Here is a 23,275-nt window from a genome sequence, read left to right on the forward strand (position 1 = left end):
CACACAGGCTGGAGTGCATTGGTGCAATCACAGCTCACTGCAGCCTTGACTTCCCTGGCTCAGGTGATTCTCTCACCTCAGTTTCCTGAGTAGCTGAGACTACAGGCATGTGCCATCATGTGCAGCTGATTTTTTGTAAAGACGGGATTTTGCCATGTTGCCCAGGCTGGTCTCAAACTACTGGACTCATTCAATCCACCCACCTCAACCTCCCAGAAGTGCTAGGATTACAGGTTTGAGCCACCAGACCCAGCAGATAAATTGGATTTCATAGGAAATATGAAATTCTTCCCTTTGGAAGACACTGCTAAAACAATAGAAAGACATGCTGCAATTTAGAAGAAAGTCTTTGCAAATCATATATCTGATTTTTTAGAAAGTGTCCATAATATATAAGGAACTCTCCAATCTCAATAATAAGAAAACAAAAAAAACCACATTTTTAAATGGGCAAAAGATGTAGATAGGTACTTCACCAAAGAAGACATATAAATTACAAGGAAGGACATGAAAAGATGCACAACAGCACTAGACATTTAGGAAATTCACATTAAAACTACATGAGATATCCTTGCCCACTATCAAAATGGCTGAAATAAAACAGATGGACCACACCAAGTGTTGGCAAAGACATGGAGGAACTGAAACTTTCATATACTGCTGTTAGAAAACTTGGAAGTTTCTTAAAAGTTAAATATACAACTACCATATGATCCAGCTCAACTCCTAGGTATTTGATTAAAAAAAAAAATTGAAAGGATCTGTCCATAGAAAGACTTGAAAGCAAATGTTCATAGATTTATTTGTAATAGCCAACAGCTGAAAACAACCAAAATGTCCATCAACAGGTAAACAGAAAAACAATTTGTGGTATATCCATACAAAGGAATACTACTCAGCCATTAAAAGCAACGAACTATTGACACATATGACAACATAAATTATCTCAAATAATTATGCTAATTGAAAGAAGCTAGACAAAACTATCTAAATGTAATATGAATTCATGTATATGCAATTCTAGAAGTTACACACTTAACTATTGTGACCAAAAGTGGATCAGTGGGCTTGGAGGTTGGGAGCCATGGGGAGGGATTAACCAAGGAAAATAAGGAATCTGGGGGGAGTGATGGTTATATTTATCATCTTGATTGTGGTGATGGTTTCAAGAGTATATATGTTTGTCTAAATTTGTCATGTATGTTTTATTTACGTGCAGTTTATTGCATGCCAACCATACCTAAATAAAGCAAAATTTTAAAAGAATAAATAGAAAACACAAATTAATAGAGTAGAAATGTGGAGTGGGTATCTTTGTTTGCCTTTCCAGATTCACCATCTACATATACTTTTCTACCCTGCTGTGTGGCCTGAGAGATTGACTCCCCTGGACAAAATCAGAGACGTCCTTGCTCTCTTGTTTCTGAAGAGTAGAAGATCAGAAAAAAGAAAAGCAAGGTTGAGTATTCACTTCCCCAGCTTTCTCACTGCGGGATTACATCAGACTGGCTGATTCCTTAATCAAAGGTCTCAGTTCTTGTCAGGTCACTCTACACATAGCATTCTCTGACTCTAGGTCCCAGTAACTACTTCTTTCTGTCATTCCCCCAGCACTTTTGGTGGAAATGAAGCCCGCAATTATGAGCTTTGGGTTGCTTTCCTTTTAGTGTTCCTATACCCAGACTGTACCTTTGTAAGTGTTTTTTTTTTTTTTTTTTTTGAGACGGAGTCTCACGCTGTTGCCCAGGCTGGAGTGCGGTGGCGCGATCTCGGCTCACTGCAAGCTCCGCCTCCCGGGTTCCCGCCATTCTCCTGCCTCAGCCTCCTGAGTAGCTGGGACTACAGGCGCCCGCCACCGCGTCCGGCTAATTTTTTGTATTTTTAGTAGAGACGGGGTTTCACTGTGGTCTCGATCTCCTGACCTTGTGATCCGCCCGCCTCGGCCTCCCAAAGTGCTGGGATTACAGGCTTGAGCCACCGCGCCCGGCCCCTTTGTAAGTGTTTTTATGGTTGTTGTTTTGTTTGTGTGTGTGTGTTTGTTTGTTTGTTTTTACAAATGATGCCATGTATTTCCTTCTGGGATTTCAACTGACCAAAAAAAAAAAAAAAAAAAAAATCCAAATACATCACTAATTATACTAAACTCTCCAGCTAAAAGTTTACCTTTTAAAATGGACAGATTGAAAATAGACAGATTTTTTTAATGGAAGATTGAATTTTAAAACAGTAATAAAATCAAACTATATGGTGCTTACAAGTGGTGCACTTAAAACACAAGGGCACAGAAATGTGAGTACAAGATGAAAAATCACACCATGCAAATATTACTACTATCCAAAATAAAATCAATATATTTATAGTGACACCAGACATCAAGCATTATTGGGAATAAGAAAGGAACCAAACAAGGCTGGGCACGCTGGCTTACACCTGTAATCCCTGCATTTTGGGAGGCTGAGGCAGGAGGATCACTTGAGGCCAGGAGTTTGAGACTAGCCTGGCCAACATCGTGAAATGCCATCTCTACTAAAAATACAAAAAAATTAGCCAGGTGTGGTGGCGGGCGCCTGTAATCCCAGCTACTTGGGAGACTGAGGCTGGAGGATCACTGGAACCTGGGAGGTGGAGGTTGCAGTAAGTGGGGATTGTGCCACTGCACTCCAGCCCAGGTACAGAGTGGGACTCTGTCTCAAAAACAACAAAGGGAAAGAAAGGAAAGGAAAGGAAAAAGGAAAGGAAAAAGGAAAGGAAAGGAAAGCCAAATAATGATAAAAAGAAAAATTCAAGGGGCCGGGCGCGATGGCTCACGCCTGTTATCCCAGCACTTTGGAAGGCCGAGGAGGGCGGATCACGAGGTCAGGAGATCGAGACCATCCTGGCTAACACCGTGAAACCCCGTCTCTACTAAAAATACAAAAAAATTAGCCGGGCGAGGTGGCGGCGCCTGTAGTCCCAGCTGCTGGGGAGGCTGAGGCAGGAGAATGGCGTGAACCCGGGAGGCGGAGCTTGCAGTGAGCCCAGATCGCGCCACTGCACTTACAGAGCGAGAGTCCATCTCAAAAAACCAAAAACAAAAGAAAAGAAAAATTCAAGATGATACTCTCAAGAATCATGATCGTTCTATACAGTTCATTACTAGGGAAGTTTCTCTAAATATGTAGAGCGCTGGAAGCCATGAGGAGGAGTCTTAGCATTGTCGCCTGATCATGAAGCAGGCTCTTGTTGCTTCACTGCAACCACCATGTACCATTGATGATGGTTCTTCTCTTCCTCCAGGAGAGTAAGAGGGAAAGAATGCAGTCTGAGTGGTTTCCTTTCTTGTTAAAAAAGAAAAGAAAAAAAAATTCACCAAGAAGGTATAACTATTTAAAATGCATATGTATTTAATAGCTTCAAAGTATATAAAGTAAAAAATCGACAGAATTACAAAAAGAAATTGAAAAGGCCATAAACATGATGGAAGATTTTAACACATTTTTCTCAGTAATTCAGGAAAAGAAAAATTAGGTAAAATGTAGAAGATGTGAACCACCCAACAATTAGAGTATATGCTTTACAAACACACATTTCTAACCAAAAAAAAAGTGTCGTAAAGCAAACTTGTATTATAGCAGGACGAGCCGCAGACAAAACTCCTCAGACACCGGATTAAAGAAGGAAGAGGTTTTTTATTCTGCCGGGAGCGTGGACAGACTCGCGTCTAAAGAGCCCAGCTCCCCGAAAAAGAAATACTTGGCCTTTTTGAAGGTTTACAACTTTAAGCGGTCCACGTGAAAGAATCGTGATAAATCTAGCAAGCGTGGGAAACGTGACTGGGGGCTACATGCATCAGCTAACAGAATAAAAAATTTTACAATTTTTTTTTTCATACAGTGTCTGGAATTTACAGATAACACAAGTAGTTTAGGTCAGGGGTTGATGTTATTATTATTACTTTTTTTAACTCCTAGGGCCAGGTGGTGGTGCCAAGGTTGTCTGGCTATTTATCTTACTTTTGTTTCTTTCTAATTTTTTGCCTTCTCCCTTTCCTCCTGTCTGTGAACTAGGCCAGGTCGGGGGGAGGAGGGCAGTAGGAGTAATAGTGGTCTCCTTCCTTAGTATACATATCAAAACATAAGCAACAAAAACTCAAAAACAAAAACCAAAAAGACCCATGTTCTCTGATTATTAGTTTGAACTTGATAACAATAACAAAATCCTATACATGAAGAAACACTTCAAAGAATAAATATTCAAATAAATACTAAGAGTACATAGAGGTACACAGCATCATTCCAAATTAGGGAAATGCAAAGTAAAACCAAAGTAGTATATTAATACTAGTACATACCCACAAGAATGACTAACATTAAAAAGAGTGACATTACAAGGGTGGGCAAGGTTGTGGAAGAATTCTTCCCCTCATGTATTGCTGGCATGAGTGTAATTGTTACAATGATTTTGGAAAACTCTTTGGCAAGACCATAGTTCCCTACTCATGGTTTTGCTTTCCACATTTTCAGCTCTCTATATTCAGCCACAGTTTGAAAATATTAAGATATTTTAACAGAAACAGAGGCCATATTCACATAACTTTTATTATAGTATATTGTTATAATTGTTCTGTTTTATTATTAGGTATTGTTATTAATATCTTACTATGCCTAATTTATGAATTAAACTTTTTCATAGGAGTGTATGGGAAGAAACATAGCACATATAGAGTTCAGTACTATCTGGGGTTCCAGGTATCTGTTGGGGGTCTTGGAACATATTCTCTATGATAAAGGGGGACCAGTGTGTTATTAAAGCTGCACACATGCCTAACATTTAGCCCAACAATTCCATTCCTAAGTATTTACCTAAGAGAAATGAATGCATATTATCACTATAAAGCTTGTATAAGAATGTTTGTGGCAGTTTTATTTATAACAGTTCCAAACAGGAAACAATTCAAATGTCCATTAACAGGAGAATGGATGAGCTTTGTTATATTTAAACGATGGAATATTATAGGGCAATAAAAAAGAATGAATTACCGGTACACAGAATTCTGCCGAATCTCACAAATGTTATGTTGAGCAAAAGGAGCTAAGCACTTTACACACACACTATTTGATTCCATTTATAAGAATTTTAGGAATAGACAAAACTACCTACAGTGATAGAATTCAGAATAGTAGGAGGTAAGGTACTAATTGAGAAAGATGCAAAAACAAAAAACAAAACAAAAAAAACCTTAAAAATAACTCCACATTTTTTGTGGTACGGCCACTTAACATGAGATCTTTCCTCTAAAATGTTCAAGAGTGCAATACAGTATTATTACTTTTAGCTATAGATACAATGCTTTACAGCAGATCTCTAGAACTTACTCATCTTGTTTAACTGAAACTCTCAGTCCATTGATTAGCAACTCCACCTCCTTCTCCTCTCCCCCTACACCCTGGCAACACCATTCTACTCTTTGATTCTATAAATTTTACTATTTTAGATACCTCATGTAACTGGACTCAACGCAGCATGTATCCTTCTGTGACTGGCTTATTTCACTTAGCATAATGTGGGAATGCAAAATGGCACAGCTGCTAAGGAAAACAGTATGGAATTTCCTCAAAAGATTAAAAATATATCTTCCATATGATCAAACAATCTCATTTCTGGTTATATATCTAAAAGAATTGAAATGAGGATCTCAAAGAGATATCTGCACTCACTTGTTCATTGAAGCATTATTCATAATAGCCAAGATACAGAAACAACCTAAATGTCCATCAGCAGATAAACAGATAAAGAAAATACAGTATATGCATATAATGGAATATTATCCTGCCTTAAAAAAGAAGTAAATTTTGCAACATGTGACACCATGGATAAACCTTCAGGATATTATGCTAAGGAACCTTCTGAGTAGTAGAAATGTTCTAAGTCTTTATCTGTTTGGTAGATGGCTCTCTGTATCTATGTATCTGTCTATATAATGTATTATAGTAATGTATAATATATGTAAAAATACATCGAGATGTACACTTAAGCTTGATGCTCTTTCCTTACATATGTTATGTCTTTATTCAAAGGAATATGAAGAAGTCATAAATTTGAAAATTAAAGAAATTGAACCAGCTATTTAAAATTTGCTTATGCAAAAAAACAGGTCCAGGCAAAATTCTACCAAAGAAAAACACACTTCAATTATTATGCAGAACAGTAGTTCTTCAACTTATTTTAGAGTCTAATAACATTTTAGTACCAAAACTAGATTAGAAGAGTATGAGAAGGGAAATTATGGGCCTGTTTTACTGATTAACATAGATGGAAAATTTTTAAATAAAATTTTAGCATACTAAATGCAAGGGAGGAAAAAAGACACTATGAACAACTTGAGTCTATCCCCAAAATTGTAAGGATGATTTAACTTTTGAAAACTGATCAATATGTTTCACCATATTAACAGAATAAAGTTCCAGAAATCTGCATAAAAGTCTTCTTGACTCTTTCACTATATACCACTTTGTTTATTTACACAGGATGATAATTCATGAGGCTAGGCAAAGAACAACTGCAAGGAAGTTGTAAGCTGAACAATTCACAGAGTCCACAAAGGGCTGGGAGACCACTGAGTTTTGGTTAGTCACAGTGGAGAGAACTTTTTAAACACCTAGGTCATTCAGTAGAGTCTGCAGAAGACTCTACTGAATGACCTTAACAGTAGGGCTAAATTGGCCTTAGATTAAGGGATACTCCAGACCTACCCTAACAAAGCTAAAAAGCAAAACTCAAGATGATCAAGCTGGTCTACAAGTAACTAATGACCTGCAAAAATAAACACACTATTCTTTAAAGAAAAACATACAAATTCAGATGTTCAATGGTATAACACTCACAATATCTAGCAACCCATAAAAAAAACTAGACACAAAAAGAAACAGAAAAATATGCCACAAAGCCAAGAGAACATCCATTCAATAAAAAACAACTCAGCAATGACAGAGATGATGGCATTAGCAAACAGGATCTTAAAAACAGCTATTATACATATGTACAAGGATTTAAAGGAAAACATGAACATAATGAGACAATGAAAGATTTTTAAAGTAGAAATTTCTAGGACTGAAAAATGCAATTTCTGAATTGAGAAATTCACTAGATGAACTTAATAACCGATTATACACTTTAGAAGAAAACATTGGTAAGCTTGAAAAAGTAGAAAATAAATTATTGAAACTAAAGCACACAGTAAAAAAAGTTGAAAAATTTAAACAGAACTTCAATAACCTGTGAGACAAATGTAAGTGGTCTAACATATGAGTAATTGGAGATCCCAAAAATGGCAAAAAGAAGACCAGTGTTTTTCTGTGGCTGGGGTGGAGATTGGGACTGCTTACAAATAAGCATGAAAGAATTGTTTTATATGCCTTGATTAGAGTTGTGATTATATTTGTATATACCTTTGTCAAAACTCATCAAAATGTACACATATAATTTTATCATATAAAAATTATACTCCAACAATGTTGATTTAAAATTTACAAACATTACAAATTTTATAGCAACAGAAATATAAAGAAACTGTAAATTATTCAAACATGCAAACTCTTATGGAGAAAATTGTAATTTATTATTGAGGACATATACGAGGAAGACCTAAATAAATTTAAAAATATATTATGCTCATAGATAGGCAAAAATATATTATGCTCATAGATACACATAAAAATGTCAGCTAGCCCTCAAATAAGCCAAAAATTCAAAGAGCAAAGGGTCAAATATAGCCAGTAGAATCTTCAAGAATGATAATTATCTTTGAAGGCTGTTGGGAAAGACTAAAAATGATGTGATAACTAAATGACAAAAGCTTAAAGACATTTATACTCCATCACAAGAAATAATCTCATGGGTATTTTTTAAGACAAAAATAATTTGATTCTATTTATTTAAAAAGCAACACCAGGAAATTTGTATATTTGTCATGGTAAATTAGCATCCCCCCGTCAACTAATTAGGCTATTTTAACAGTAAGACCAGTTACAGTGGTAAGTTCTTCATAAGAAAAAAGCATCATTTTTTTTTTAACACTAGTCGGAGTCCTGATGTGTTAGTCTTAAAGGTTTTCCCAATCTTTTTTTTTTTTTTTTTTTTTTAAGACAGATTCTGGCTCTGCTGCCCAGACTGGATTGCAGTGTTGCAATCACGGCCCCCTGCAGCCTTGACCTTCTGAGGGCAAAAAGTTTTTTTAATCTTACAAGGTCAAATTGTCTTTAATTAGAGCATAAATACATTATGAGAAATCCATCTCATGTCGAGAGTGTTACCCTCAGTAAGATTTTATCTATTACAAATGATATAATAAATATGAATAGGAATGGGAAAATAAAAAATAAAAATGTTCACTTGTTAACGTGAAGACGTAATATTTTTTTCTTCTTTATATTTCTGACATTCCTGTCATGATGTTGGTTCTACAACTTGTTTCCATTAGAGTCAATACAAGGAAAAGTTGATTTCATCAACTATTGCTAACCATTTTCTAGCTTCTTAACCTAATATAATTTGATGACAGGTTCAGAGTAAATGAGGAAACTAATGCCTGCCTCTGTCTTTCCTCTCTCCCAGCATCTCACCACAGCCACCTGTTGCAGTCAGTGGAATTCCCACTGATAAGTACCTTAATCAGCTTTGAGCTCTCATATGCTCAGCATCAGTTATCAGTAATAGGGAACCACAGAAAATGAGATCTGCACAATAATAAGTATTATCAGGAAAAAGTAAGACATTATCCTTTCTCTGAACCACAGTGCGATGTCATAATTCATCTGACCCGGGAACACTTTTTTGCAGTGCAGTCATTGTACCTTGGTAAGAAAGATATGTTGAAACTTGAGAAAGGTTCAGTGGGAGTGTCACAGAATGATAATATGTGAAGATCTAAGAGTAGGCTCTACTTAATTTGCTATAAGGAATGTAGGTATTATCAAATAGATTAATTAATTAGGTAAGTGTATTGGAAGTAATATTCTGAAATAGTCTGCTTTTTTCTTTTACCTTTCTGAGTTCATGACCTCCTTTCTGATTGACCCAAGGAAACCCCTAGTAAGGAAGAAGGCAAGAGGTCAGGTGGTTGTAAAAGAGAATTAGGATAATTACAAAAGTATCCAAAATGAACAGATCCTGACATTTTAATTGTTGTTTTGTATTAATAAAATATCAATTTGAAAATTTCCATAAAATAGTCTTATATGGTCATAAGAAGTCATTTGCTTGAGAGAGGAATGTCTAAATTATTCTTTTTTCTCTTATTTTTTTCAAGAACCAAACCTAGAGCACCTGCTCAAGTTATTTTCCCTGTTTCTCCCAGAGAATATTTCTTCTGCCTTTTAGGCTTAGGTAGAAGAAAGATATGACACAGTAAGAGGGAGCAATCTACTTCTTTTAGACCCAGGGTATTATGGAAGAAATTAGGAAGATGGAAAGAGTGGAGAAGGGGAAGGAAAATACCTCAATGTTCTCTTTCTCCATACTTCATCCCCCAACTTGGAGGTGACCCTTCAGAGAAAGTTGTCTTTTGGTATATATACAGATGAATTGAAGAAAATACTGGAAGGAGAATGGAGCTATGCCAACATGAGATACTTAACAAGCCAAAATGGTATAGCTGGCAGCCAGATGATTTATTTCACCTTCCAAGTCCCTCTCAGTTCCTAAGTGGCATGAATACAGTGGACCTTCCAAGGTCCATTCTGAACAGGATGGTGTGACTCCATGGCAAAAGCCGACCATCTGGCCTAGAGGCTGACTGGACGGAGCCTCTGGCAGTGGCAGTGCCTGAGGAGTCAGCAAGAGCTGAGGGAAGGACGTGCAGGTCAGAATGCACCACTGGACGCCAATAAATCAGAGAGACCCCATCCTATGTATTATACCAGCTGTAGACTTCAGCCACCAGAAGCCAACATAGTGAGTGGCAGCCTAGATGGACAAATGACAATGAAATAAAAAGGCTTATGCTCTACCCCTCCTACAAGAATTCAAAAGTTTCCTGAGATGTCATGTTGGAGACGAGAAGGTCAGAAGGGTGGGAGACCAACATTTCTGAGAGATAAGTATTTTTTCCCCTGGATATCAAGGACTATCTAATGATACTTTTAAATTATTGGATCAGATTAAGAGAGAAACCAGAATGGGCTTCAAGTTAGCATGATGAGAACAAAAATAAGAAAACTACATTTTCTATGCCCATTTGAATTTTATTCTGTCCCATTATTAGGATAAATCTGGAAATGATTGTTTGGAAAGAGTAAATGATATTAGTTTGTGAAATCATGCAGTCTTGGTAGAGAAAATAACTTTTTAATGAAAATTGCAATTCCAGAATTAGGAACTACCCCTTAAAGTTTGGAAAACTTAGTTTGGAGATAAATAAGAGGAAAGGATAATTTTATATAATCATTACCTGAAGTTATGGTGAAGGCTGAAAGTACAATAATTTGAAGGGAAGTTTAGATAAATTAGCAGATGCTGTTAAGTCTCAAATATGTTAGTAAAAACAAAACAAATGAACAAACAAACAAAACCTAAGGCCTTTGGAAGGTATGTTGTTTAAACAAGCATTGTTTGTTACTATTGCAGAGAACAACTGAGTTAGCCATTGGTGTGATCCAGAGTAAACACAAAGCCACTAACCAGAGTAGTTGTTCTCATGTTCTGTGCATCAATATATATTATAGCATCATATATATGAATAAACATATATCAATAAAAACAACATATGAGAAAGTTCTGATATACTATTGGTATATCATGGTAGGTTAGGGCAAGTTTAAAGAGGTTGTTTGGAGAAATAAGTGAAAAAATACTGAAAGGTGTAAAGTAAGCAGTTGCATAGAAAAAGTGAGAAGATCTGAAAAGTAGATATTTGAAAGATGTATACAAGGGACAAACAGAAGTCTTTATAAAAGTGGTGGCAAGAAGAGGCAGCTGTTAAAGGATAATTATTGCACAATAATAACAGCAAAGCTTTTACATAGTGCTAGATACTAGTCTCAGCAATCTACATACATCAGTTCATTTGAGCCCCTCCGAAGCCCTTCAAGGTAGCTACTATTATTGCTGGTATACCCGTTTTACAGATAAGGAAAGTGAAACATAAAGAAGTCATAAGGCTGGGCGCGGTGGCTCATGCCGGTAAGCCCAGCACTTTGGGAGGCCAAGGCAGGTGGATCACCTGAGGTCAGGAGTTCGAGACCAGCCTGGTCAAGATGTTGAAACCCCATCTCTACTAAAAATACAAAAATTAGTTGGGCATGGTGGCACACACCTGTAATCCCAGCTACTTGGGAGGCTGAGGCGGGAGAATCACTTGAACCCGGAAGGCAGAGGTTTGGTGAGCTGACATTGTGCCATTGCACTCCAGCCTGGGCGACAAGGGCGAAACTCTGTCTCAAAAAAAAAGAAGAAGTTATAAAATTTGCCCACAGTCATGCATCAGTGCCAGCATTCCAGCACAGGCTCACTAACTCCTGAGTACATGTTGTTTTTGTAACTTCTACACTATTGTACCATTGTAAAAATAAAAAAGAATTTAGATATTCAAGCAATAAATAATTTGGATTTGGGGCAATAGCACTTATAACCAGTCTTTGACAAATTTATGCCCAAATATAAGAGTAATTTCATTTTTTCCTGTTGAGATAAATAAGCACTAAAATTCCATTTTGACCTAAATTAATAAGAAGCAGTTCCATTTTCGGAATGTATATAAAAGATATAGAACATATATGCATGAAGACACATATACGAGCATGTTTATTACAGTGTTTTTATTCATAAAAGACAAAAGGTCAATCTAAATGTTTAGCAATAGAAGACCAGTTCAATAAATTATGTTTTATCCACAATGAAATAGATTACCTCTTTCAAAAGAATGGATAGAGATCTATGGGTACTGATGGATGGAAGGCTCTCCAACATATATCCTTAACTGCAAAAAGCATGGAGCAGAAGTGTGTATGGCAGATGTCTTCCAGTCACTTACCCTTTCTCTGCTCTATTCTTTGCTGGTGGAGACCAACCTATATGGACTCTATCACTGAGCTTCTGGGTCCCATGGCTGCTGGTTGGATTTGGCCAGTGGGAAACCTGCATGGCACCAGAGGAGAGGAGCATGGGGCCAGAGCATTCATTCCCTTTCCACCTTAGGTGAACTGTATCACTACTCCTCTCCTACATGATTTCTTCCTCCCAAGTTCACGTTACAATAACCATCACATCCCCCATTTCTTTGAGCCTGTAGATGTGACAGCTCCACTGATACTAGTGTGGGTTACTAAACTGTCTCCTTGTGGTTCCCCTACATAATAACTCGTAAGTTTGCTGATAATTTCTTTATTTGTAAACTGTTCTCCGATTTTCCAAGTTTGAGTGTTCTTTCTGCTTCCCATTATGACCCAACTATGCTACTATATTAATATGAAAAAGAATGACCAAGTGTGGTGGCTCATGCTGGTAATCCCAGCATTTTGGGGTGCCAAGGTGGAGGACTGAGACCAGCCTGGACAACACAGGGACACCCTGTCTCTACCAAAAAAAAAAAAAAAAAAAAAAAAATTAGCTGGATGTGGTGGCCCATCATCCCAGCTACTCCAGAGGAGTGAGGAGTGATCATGCCACTGCACTCCATCCTGGGAAACAGAGCAAGAGCCTATCTAAAAAAAAAAAAAAAAAAAAAAAAAAAAAAAAAAGAAAAAAGAAAAGAGAAAAAAGAAAAAGAATGGTGGATATATAGAAATAGACACTTAAATATTCAGATAATACATTTAGAATGGTATATTGAAAATGCTAAGAATAACTGTCGGGAAGGCCGGGTGCGGTGATTCACACCTGTAATCCCAGCACTTTGGGAGGCCGAGGCGGGCGGATCACGAGGTCAGGAGATCCAGACCATCCTGGCTAACACAGTGAAACCCCGTCTCTACTAAAAATACAAAAAACTAGCCGGGCGAGGTGGCGGCGCCTGTAGTCCCGGCTACTCAGGAGGCTGAGGCAGGAGAACGGCGTGAACCCGGGAGGCGGAGATTGCAGTGAGCCAGAGATTGCGCCACCGCACTCCAGCCTGGGCGACAGAGCGAGACTCCGTCTCAAAACATAAGTAAATAACTGTCAGGGAGAGGAAATGTACTGGGTGCTGGGAATGGAAGGCTTATCCTCATTGTATATCTTTTTGTATTGTTTGAGTTTCTTACCATGTCGATATATTAGCCATTGAGAAAAATAATAAAATAAAATGTTGTAAAAATAATCCAATCTTTACCTTCAAGATAGGAAAAAAAGTTAATGCAGAAACTGTGCCATAAAGCCCGAAGTCTAGTTTAGAGAACATATGTAGATGAAAAATTAGTGCCTGTAAGGTCCATGAAATTGAGTTGCTCATGGCTAGAGATATGTTCTACTCAAATATTATTTTTCAGATATCTTATAGAATCTAATATATATAGCACTATACACATTAACATATATTCTCTATTTTTTAATTATTTGCCATTGTTACTATTTTTATTTAGCTTTAAATTAAAAATATGATTCACAGGCTAGTCACAATCTTCATTTGGACTAAATGTGACAAGTATTCAAGTTTACCTTTGGCTTTATGAAGTGAGTCTCACTAGCGATAATGAGTAAATAAAGTCTTACCTTTCCATCACATCTTGAATCAACAGTTTTGCAAGCAATGAATGCAAAAATTAAGTTGTCTTTTTTTGGCAACAATTTAGCAAAGGCATATGTTCCAAAGTCAAATGACTTCACTTAAAGTTGAAATTAAGAAATGTTTTGAAGCATAGTCATTTGATAATAATTTGCTTCAAAATAAGCAGCATGCTTCTCTTTAATGCGACCCACATCCTTAACATGTGACTCAACAATATGGTAAGTGAAAAAAACAAAGTGCTCTCAAAAATAGCCTCCAAGTACATTCCAGTTCATGGGATTTGGGTGTCTGTGTTTCTTTGTTATTTAGGTCCCCACTTTATGGCTGTCTATGCAAACCCCACCATTTTCTTCTTTGTTGCAATGATGACAAACGCTCTGAGAAAGAGGAGTTGGGCCTCTGCCAAGAACCTACTCTCGACTTCAGTATGTTTCAGCTTTCAAGACCTGATTGTTTTCTCCTTTCTCCCAGGGACCACTAGTTACCTCATTACCAGGAAGAATGACCCTTTGACAGCACAACTGCAATCCAGAATCTCCACCAAATTGTAACCTTAGAGATGCCGATGGCATCAAAAAACGAATCAAGATCGGAAGGTCAGAAAGACAAATGCATTAGTACATCTATAGCCTACATGTTATTTGGCAGTTTTCTTGGCTTGCAAAAACCCATTTATAAAGTTTCTTTTGACATATTTATTGCCTTTTTGCTTACAATCTTTAGACTGCCAGGATTCTTAATGTATAGGGGATTCCAGTGTTTGAGATTACTGCCTGGATTTGCAATCCATTTCATAAAATGTTGAACTAGAAACAAAAGCTTCCTCCCTCTTCAAACAATCACTGTTAATATCTTACTCAGTTTTTACTACAGCAGAATACCAGCAAGATCAGCCATTTACTAAAAAATATTTCATAAAACAGCTCAAACTAAAAATGAAGTCAGATAAAAAGTAAACTAGAATAAATGGTGAGCTTGCTATTTAAGCTGCTTAGCAACTTGAATTAATCTAACTTTAAACTTCCTCTTGCTATTATCTTAAGTTGATTGAATGTACTAGTTAGAGTTTTCTAAGATCCAGATAGACCAGTAACTAATTGCTTAATTTCTTCAAAGCAACTTGAACTTTTAATAAATAATCATAATAAATTACAGCAACCATGTATTGTCTGCTATATGCTAGATACTTTGCTTGAATTATTTTTAATCTTTACTGTAACACATCTAGGCAAAATATGAATATACCTATTTTACAAAAAAGGAAACACACTCAGCAATTTTTAGGGACCCAGGAGCCAGAATTCCATTTCTTCCAATTTCCTTCAGTGTGTTCACGATGTATCCAGTGACTTGTTGGTTTAGTCAAGCAACCATTTTAGCTCATTTAGTCACCGATTCAACTGATAACATTTACTCATTGTCTTAGATTTGGGAGGCATAGCTTGGCAGCTGCAAGGATTATGTTAAATGTCAGTGAAATAATGGAATGTGGATTGGCTCATTTCATCTTAAAGATCCTGCTTACAAGGCACCAACATTAAACTAGTTTTAATAATTAAATTGATAGACATTTCCTGGAGCAAGAAGCTGTGGCTACATTCTGTAAGTTTGTTGTGTGATACAAAACCTTGTGTGGGTGTGCAAAAATCAAGCCCACATTGCTAATTAAATCATTATCATCAAGGCTGAAGAGTCTTCATAAAAGAAAGACAAAGTGTTGTTGAGTTACTGTTCTAGTTCCAAGACCAGGATTGAACCAAAGTGGGTGACATTGTGTGACCTTACTTACTGTGCCTTTTGGTGACTATCAGTAGATAGACCAAAAAGCTACCCTCTGTTAAAGATGACATTCCTTCTCCCCATTTCCTAATGGCAAAATTTTTCACTCAAGTCATAGAACAAGAAGTCTAATGTTGCCATTTAGGAATGGCATATCTCTTTAAGCCCTTCTCAATGGCTTTTATGGCAATGAAGAAACCAAAGAGTGTATTTTTCTTGCCATCTTACGTGCTGTTTTTAGTCTTTATCTGGCAGCATGCCTAGAGTATAAGGGTTGGTCTCTAGATAGATCTTTAAGTCTTTCTCCTTGCCAATTACCATCACTCAAATGCTCTCATTATCAGTGGATATCTTAAACTCTGGGTTACACCTCCTTGTTATTCTACTTCCAGAAGTAGAGCTTCTAAAACTGGTGCTTCTATTAATGATACCACTCAGTTGATCATTTGTCTGTCCCTAAAGATGGAGTTGAAAAGACAACAATTTCGGAAAGAAAAGGTAAATAATCCAAAGATAGTTTTTATGTACAAAACAGCATTGCCTCTACTTAATATAGCATAAAATTTAATGCTCTACAAAGAAGTCTAAGTTTCTAAAAGTAAAATGATTTGCATATTTCAATATTAGATTCCCTATTTTGCTTACACAATTTTACACAGGCCTCTCAGATAGTTGCAGTGTCTTTAATCTCATGTTTTCCTTCATGATACTCTCTCTAACAAACATCCAATAAGTTTCTCACTCTATAATATTTCCATTTCTAGTTCTTCAAATTTGAGAAAATTAACAGTGATACTTTTTTCTAATCTCAAGTCTGTATTCCAATTTCATCTATTTCCCTGATAATGTCCTTTATAGCAAATTTGTCCAATACAGAATCCAGTCTAGGATGATAAATCACACTTTTCATGTCTCTTTGGTCTTCTTTAATGTGGAATCATTACTTGGCCTTTCTGTTGAAGCATACAGGCCGGATATTTTATAGACTGTCTCTCAATATGGATTTGTGTGATGTGTCACATGACTACATTTAGGTTGTGCATTTAGGGCTGGAGTACCAAGAAGTGAGAATATGTACTTTTCACAGTATCACATTGGAGGCACATCATTGTTATTGGTGATGTTAATTTAGATCACTTGGATAAGGTATTGTCTGTTTTCTTCACTGCATAATTTTTTCCTAGTGTAATAAATAATCTACGATGAGATACTTCAATATCATATAAATATCCTGTTCTTCATCAACTTTGCTCCACTACATTTAGCATCCATTGATGATTCATGCCTGAATCAATTTCTGTGATGTTGCAAAATGGGGATTTTCTTCTTTTTTTTTTTCTTTTTTTGAGACAGGGTCTCTCTCTGTCACCCAGACTGGAGTGCAGTAGCACAAACATGGCTCACTGCAGCCTTAACCTCCTGGGCTCAAATGATCCTCCCCACTCAGACTCCTGAGTAACTGGAACTATAGGTGCACCTAGCTAATTTTTTGTGGGTTTTTTTTTTTTTTGTCTTTTGTTTTCTTTTGTTTTGTTTTGTTTTGTTTTGTTTTGCAGAGACAGGGTTTCACCATGTTGCCCAGGCTGGGAAATGGTGATTTTTTTAAACTTCACTATTCCCTCTATATTAGCTGGTTTACTACTGTAAAAGCAAGAGCTTTCTCTTCTTATTTATTTATCTATTTATTATTATAGACTCACAGATTCCTGTTCTATTCAGTAGACAACAATCCATTACTTCCTTATTTATTTTGATGGAAGCCTCTTCAAGCTGGCTTCGTGTACCTTTTGATTTCATATTTTTGGGAGCACTTCCTCACTTTCAGGCACTGAAGATATTCCAAGCTCATAACTTTTTCTGCTCCAGCCGTGAAATCTGTAGGGTATGTTTTAAACACCTTATAAATAAATAATTTCCCAATGAACCTACAAGATGCATACTATTAGCATTCCGATTATACAGATGAAGGGATTAAGACACAAAAGGTAAAATACTCCTAAGTTATAGCCTTATTAAATGGTGAAGTCAAATTGTTGTTGCCTCCAGTCTTGTGCCCACTCTCACTCCCCAGCCCCAGCCAAATGTATTCTCCACAAAGTTAACAGAATGATGGATCTCAAATGCAAACACCGAATCTCTACCATGCAGCAATACCTTGGTAGCTGGTATTAACGCATTAACTACTTATTGAAGTGAATTTGTTCGAACTGACAAACAACTAATGAATAAATCATATTCCCATTTTCTCCTTTGCCCTCTTTCAGTTATCTGGCCCAAGGAGCAGAAAAGAAATTCCTAGAATGAAATGGGAAGAGAAAGTGAGGATGTTGTCATGCCTTTTAGGACTGATGTAAAGATCCCTCTTTCGATATCTATCACTGTGGCAGATCTGGATCTACTTATTCCCTCTGCATGGAAGAGGAAACTTCCACCTCTCCATCTGAAATGCTGATGTAACAATCTCTCATTACACTCTCCTACATTCTCTTAGCTCTCAGAACCTTTAGCTTCTTTTCTCCAAGGAAATATCCAAACCTTGTGTCCCTAAATTTACACTCAGCCTGTCACCCACTCTGTGTCTTCGTTTCCTTCTTTATCTAACTTAGACCCAATGGTTTATTAGCTCAAATACTCCCCAACAGGTATTCTTAACTTCCAAACTCTTCTTCCCCTGCAAACTCTCAGACCTAGAAGAATCCAAGCATCTCACTCCCTCACTGAAATTGCTGAGCACTTCTGGAGAAAATTACACAATGATATGGATGGTTGGCACCACAAATCTCCCTTGGCAAGGTTCAGCAATCTTATGACCTGATCCTGATCAGCTCCCTCTCCTATTCCCCTCAACAATGATTTTAAGCTTTTACCTCTCTCTTTATGTCCCTTCCCTACCATCCCTTTTCTCTGAGTGCCTCCTACAACTGGGAGAAAATCCAGGTTATCAAGCAGCATCCACATTATTTTCTCAGCCCCACACCTCCATTTAATCCATACATATGCCTACCTTTACTTTCCTTCTTTATGTCTCATTGAGGAGGTGACTTTTAACTTTTAAAGAACTTAGCTTATACGCTCTAAATCCCAGCCTCTACTACAACCCTCTAATATTCTTTCATTAATTTCTTTTCTTTTTTTTCTGTATCCTTAATCTCCATTACTTTATATATCTATTTTATTGCTTTCTCTTCAACTATAGAAATAAGCTCAGTTCTTTCATCTTAGAAAGCAAAACATCCCCTGATCCTTCATCTTTCCTTTATCTACTGTCATATTGCTTTTTTTCCACGACTAAGATTCTTGAAATTAGTTTACACCCACTGTCTTCACTTTCTCACCTCCCTTTTGTTCCTAATCCACTTCAATCTGCATCTACCCATGCCTCGCCACTGAAACTGCCTTATCTGAAGTCATCCATGACCTCTTAGTTGCTAAATCCAAAGGGCATTTTTCAAGCCTTATATATTTTTTGACTTCTCCCTCCCTCCCTTTCATCTTCTTTTACCTTCAAAAATATTTGTTAGACATTGGGGATACCATAGTGAACCAAAGATACCCGACCTTGTCACCACGGAACACATAGTCTAGCTGGGGAAACAGACATTAAACAGATCGTTACATAATTAACTATTAATGAAGCTAGTGTGATATCACAAATATAACAAAATGACTGTTAATGAATATTACTGTGATAGTGATGCAAAGAAAATTTAAATCTTATTATGAGAATAGAGAATCTAGCTTAATCTAGAGGGGAAATGGTCAAGAAAAATTCTCCCGCAGCAGTGGCATTTAAACTGAGATCTGAGAAATGAATAGCAGTTAGCTAAGTTACAGATGGGGGACGGTGGAGGAAAGAAGAACCTTCCAGACCAAGGAAACAGAATATGCAAAAGCCCTGAGGTAGGACGAGGCTATACTGTTTGAGTGATGTAATGGCAGACAGCATGACTGGATTAAAGAGAATAAGGGGATCCCAGATGGGGCTGAAGATCGGGGGACAGAAGTGAAATCAATCAAGGCCTTAGAACATTTTAAGAAATGTGGACTTCATCCTAAGAATGGTGGCGGGTTTCCATCAAAGGATTTTTAATAGGAATATGAAGAGATCAGATTTGGCTCCAGAACCCCCAGTGGTGAAGTCCAAATAAAACTAGGGTGGTGGCAGCTGAAACAGAGAGAAACATATGGGTTAAAGATGCATTTAGGGGCATAATTATTAGGCCTTGGAAATTGACTGGATTTGATACCCCTTGTGGAGGTACTGGGGATGAAGAAAAGTATCAAGGATAAAACCCAAATCTCCAGCACAAGCAACTGGGTGGATGGTAATGCCATTTACCAAGATAGTGAACACAAGAGAAGGTGTTTCCTTGGGGGTGAAGATCACGAATTTAGGGTGCCTCTTGACCTATAGAGATGTCACTGGAGAACTGAATGTATAGGTCTAAAGTTCAAATGCAGGTTCTGGGTCAAAAATAGAAAACTGGTCAGTCATCAGCCAATGAAAGGTAACTGACACCAAAGGAGTCTATAGGACTGACACTGACTGTAGAGACATGGAAGAGCAAAGAGGGAGAAGCCACGTCTCTACCCAGTCACACATACCCTCTGCCCTCCAGCCATGCTTAACTACCAGTTTTCTGCATGGCCTTGTCTTTCTCTCTCTCTCTCTCTCTTTTTCGTTTGTTTGTTTCTTTACACATACTATTTCCTCCTGTCATGATTTTCTCCTCACCTCTGTCTTAATTCTTATTTATTCCTTAAGACAGTTGAGGTGCCAGTTCCTCTACAAAGTTTTTCCTTCTCTTTCCCTCGTCATGTATTTGCCTCCATTTCATTAGATGTTGCTTCTATCAGGTCTTATAATTCTGAAGAGTTTCCTGTAAAATAGCAGTTATTACACTGTAATGTAATGTTAGTTACCCTGCTAGACTGTAAATTTCTTGAACACAGAACTCTACTTATATCTCATTGAGTCTCAGGGCCAAGCACAGGGCCAGGCACATAATATTTCTCAATATGTACTTGAAAGGAAGCAAAAAGATTCTGCTAGGAAAAGTTTCCTATGTGAGTCGTAGAATTCCTGACTATTAAAGCCAGAATGGACCTTGGATATTTTCTACTCCAACCTGTTTTGTAGGTGAGGAAACTGAGTCCCAACTACAGAGCTAATAAGTGGAAAAAAATATTTAGAATCCAGTTTTCCTGGCTCTCAGCCTAGTGGTCTTCCCATTACCTAATAAACCAACAAACCCATTGAGTAAGCTATTTATTCAATGACTTGCCCATAAAAATGTATGCTGTGTGGGTCTTTTTAAAACATGGAATATTAAATGATAACTATACAGATGCAAATATATAAGCAATTGAAGTGACCTACGTGATATAGAACAAAAGGAGAATCTATACTAACAGAAGTGTTGAATTCTTATATGATTAATAAAAAAAGAAGATGTTAAAATTTTATGCATTGTTTACATGAGGTCCTGTCTAAGCTTGGGGGTAGGGATGGTATAGGATGATAACTATCCCATTAACAATAATAACTGGTATTTATTGGCTGCTCACCATGAGCCAAGTACTAGGATAAATTTCTTCATTCGTTAATTCCTTTGGTGAGCATGTGAAAGCCCCATGAGAAGTTTGGAAGTATGAGTTTGCCTAGGGTCGTCTAGCTGATGAGAGGCAGAGCCAGCATTGAGATCCAGGCAGTCTGACTGTAAAGGGATGTCTCCTGCCTTCATTATTTAAACCTGTGTGTACTCCCTCCACTTAGGCAGCTCTGGTTGCCACCTTCTTCTCTTTGCCAGTCTCTTAAAAATGTTAAAAGGGGAAGAGCTGTTGTCCAAAGTCATCCCTAGTTGATAGAAAATAAATGCAATAAATTATTCTCTCTTTCCCAACCACCTGCTTGGATCTGAAAAAAATATTTAAATGAAAAGATAAAAATGTGTTCATTCATAAGCTAGGCTCCATTATATTTGCTTTTTTTTTTTATTAAAAAAAGATATATTTATCATGGTGCCCTTTCTATGTGTCCGTGTTTCCCTGTAGTTTTTGGCATTGGTGCTCTTGGATTATAAACTCTAGATGGCAGTGATTAAGTTAAAGTTTTGTGCGGTCTCTGGACAATGGTATGTATATTGCATAATACATAATAAACACTATTTGTAATTATAATAAGGGTGAGTCTGGAAGAGGTAAACAAGGGTATAAAATTCATCTTCCGTATGGTTATTATTTCACTTATACGAGAAGTCCACTAAATTCACTGAACCATATCAGGCCACATCTGTTTGAAAACCTACCAGTTTTTATGAACATTAAATAAAACTGGTTAGACTTAATGACCATTTATCATATTCATACAAAAATCATGAAATGGAAACATAGCAGAGAGGAGACCACTGAGAAAGAAAAAAAGTTTTAAGCATCAACAAGTTTGATATATTATTTTTTATATTTAAAAAAATCAAGTATCTGCTATTTTTTGCTCCAGAACTTTCTGTAATTGGAGGGTCTTTTACTTTCACTGTTGTTTTCTTTCTTGCCTGAGTATTAACCTAAGTAGCACAGATTCAGAAAACATGCCCAAAATATTTATACATGCATTTTCTCACAAAAATTAGGTACTCGAAACTTAAGAGAAACAGCTTGGATGAAAAATTTTACCACAAGGAGAAACAGTGAACAGCCTCAAACAGAATCAAGATAAAGCTTGGGGGGTGCAGGGCGATGGTTAGGGAGAGAGGTAGGTGACAGGAAATGAAAAAAGTTCTCCTAGTTTCATTTTATAGGTGAAGTAGGTTCTACTTGGATTAGACCTTCTAAGTTACTATAACAGAGGGTAAAGAGAGGTAGAAAGGAAACTTTGAGTGACGCTTCTGACAGCAGGCTACAGAAATAACAATTTGACAGAAGGGGCCATCATAAACATAAGATCATTTCAGGCATGAATAGGACTTCTTAATATAAAAAATATGGAGCATGTGTAGGATTCAATTTGGGGTGAAGAGAAGAGCCAGGTGGGAAGGTTACCTAGAAGCCAGCTATTAGTGTTGAAGTCAAGGAACTCTGGTATCCTTTTAAATATTCCTGGTGAACATTCTTCAGAGATTTTGAATTATCTTTCTCAGTTATTTCTATTTATATCTGGTTTTAGCTTGATTGACTGAGCTGACTGTAACCAATAAATAGAGAAGTTTGGTATTTCTATAAATACAAAGTTTGTTTTTGTGCCAATACTGGCATCTATTTATCCTGCAGGTAGAGGATAGATCTCGTTTTTGCCTAATTAAAACAGCATCACAGATCAAAAACAGATCTTCATATCAGCAGACAGACCCATCCCTCTCTTCTTGTTATTTAATAAAAATTTCATTATCAATGTGCTGGAAGGAAAAATAATAGTAAAAAAGTCTGCATATAGTATTATAAATACTACTTGATTATAGAGGGTAGAAAATGGGAAAGCACCATATAATAAGAAAAATTGGCCCTAAGTTAAAAGCTTTGGGATCTTGTCAGAAACTAGAGCTAACTAGTTTTATGAATTGGACTGGTCAGTTGCCATCACTAGGCCTCCAATTCTTCACTGGAATGGTAAGAGAAGTTGTCCAAATTGTTCCTAAAGTCCACCATTCAGCTCTGAAACTCATGACAAGTAAATGTTCTATTTTGAATTTTCATTAGGTTAAGGATTTAACAATCAGCTGAAACAGGATGACTAACCCATAACATGTTCCAGAAAAATATGAAATGACATGTTGAAGAGCATTCAAATTGAACAAAACAGATTTGTGTCTGTGCCACTATTGA

The 23,275-nt window shown here is 36.9% G+C and overlaps 1 long non-coding RNA gene and 1 other non-coding gene across 2 annotated transcripts in view; one reads left to right on the forward strand and one right to left on the reverse strand.

Moving 5' to 3' along the window:
- The window catches only part of LOC114679372 (uncharacterized), a 34,217-nt gene extending 16,926 nt beyond the window's left edge, over positions 1-17,291 (reverse strand). Inside the window, exons 1-3 of the long non-coding RNA XR_003731194.2 lie at positions 17,158-17,291; positions 12,008-12,111; positions 11,291-11,408 (exon numbers count right to left, since the gene is read on the reverse strand). This is a non-coding gene — a long non-coding RNA (uncharacterized LOC114679372). The remainder of the gene's footprint in view (positions 1-11,290; positions 11,409-12,007; positions 12,112-17,157) is intronic.
- Positions 3,091-3,310, forward strand: LOC114680041 (small nucleolar RNA U3). The gene has a single exon (XR_003732116.1). It is a non-coding gene; the product is annotated as a small nucleolar RNA U3 (small nucleolar RNA).
- Positions 17,292-23,275: the final 5,984 nt, after the last annotated feature.

The sequence above is a fragment of the Macaca mulatta genome, chromosome 7, assembly GCF_049350105.2.
Source record: "Macaca mulatta isolate MMU2019108-1 chromosome 7, T2T-MMU8v2.0, whole genome shotgun sequence".
Taxonomy (NCBI): Eukaryota; Metazoa; Chordata; class Mammalia; order Primates; family Cercopithecidae; genus Macaca; species Macaca mulatta.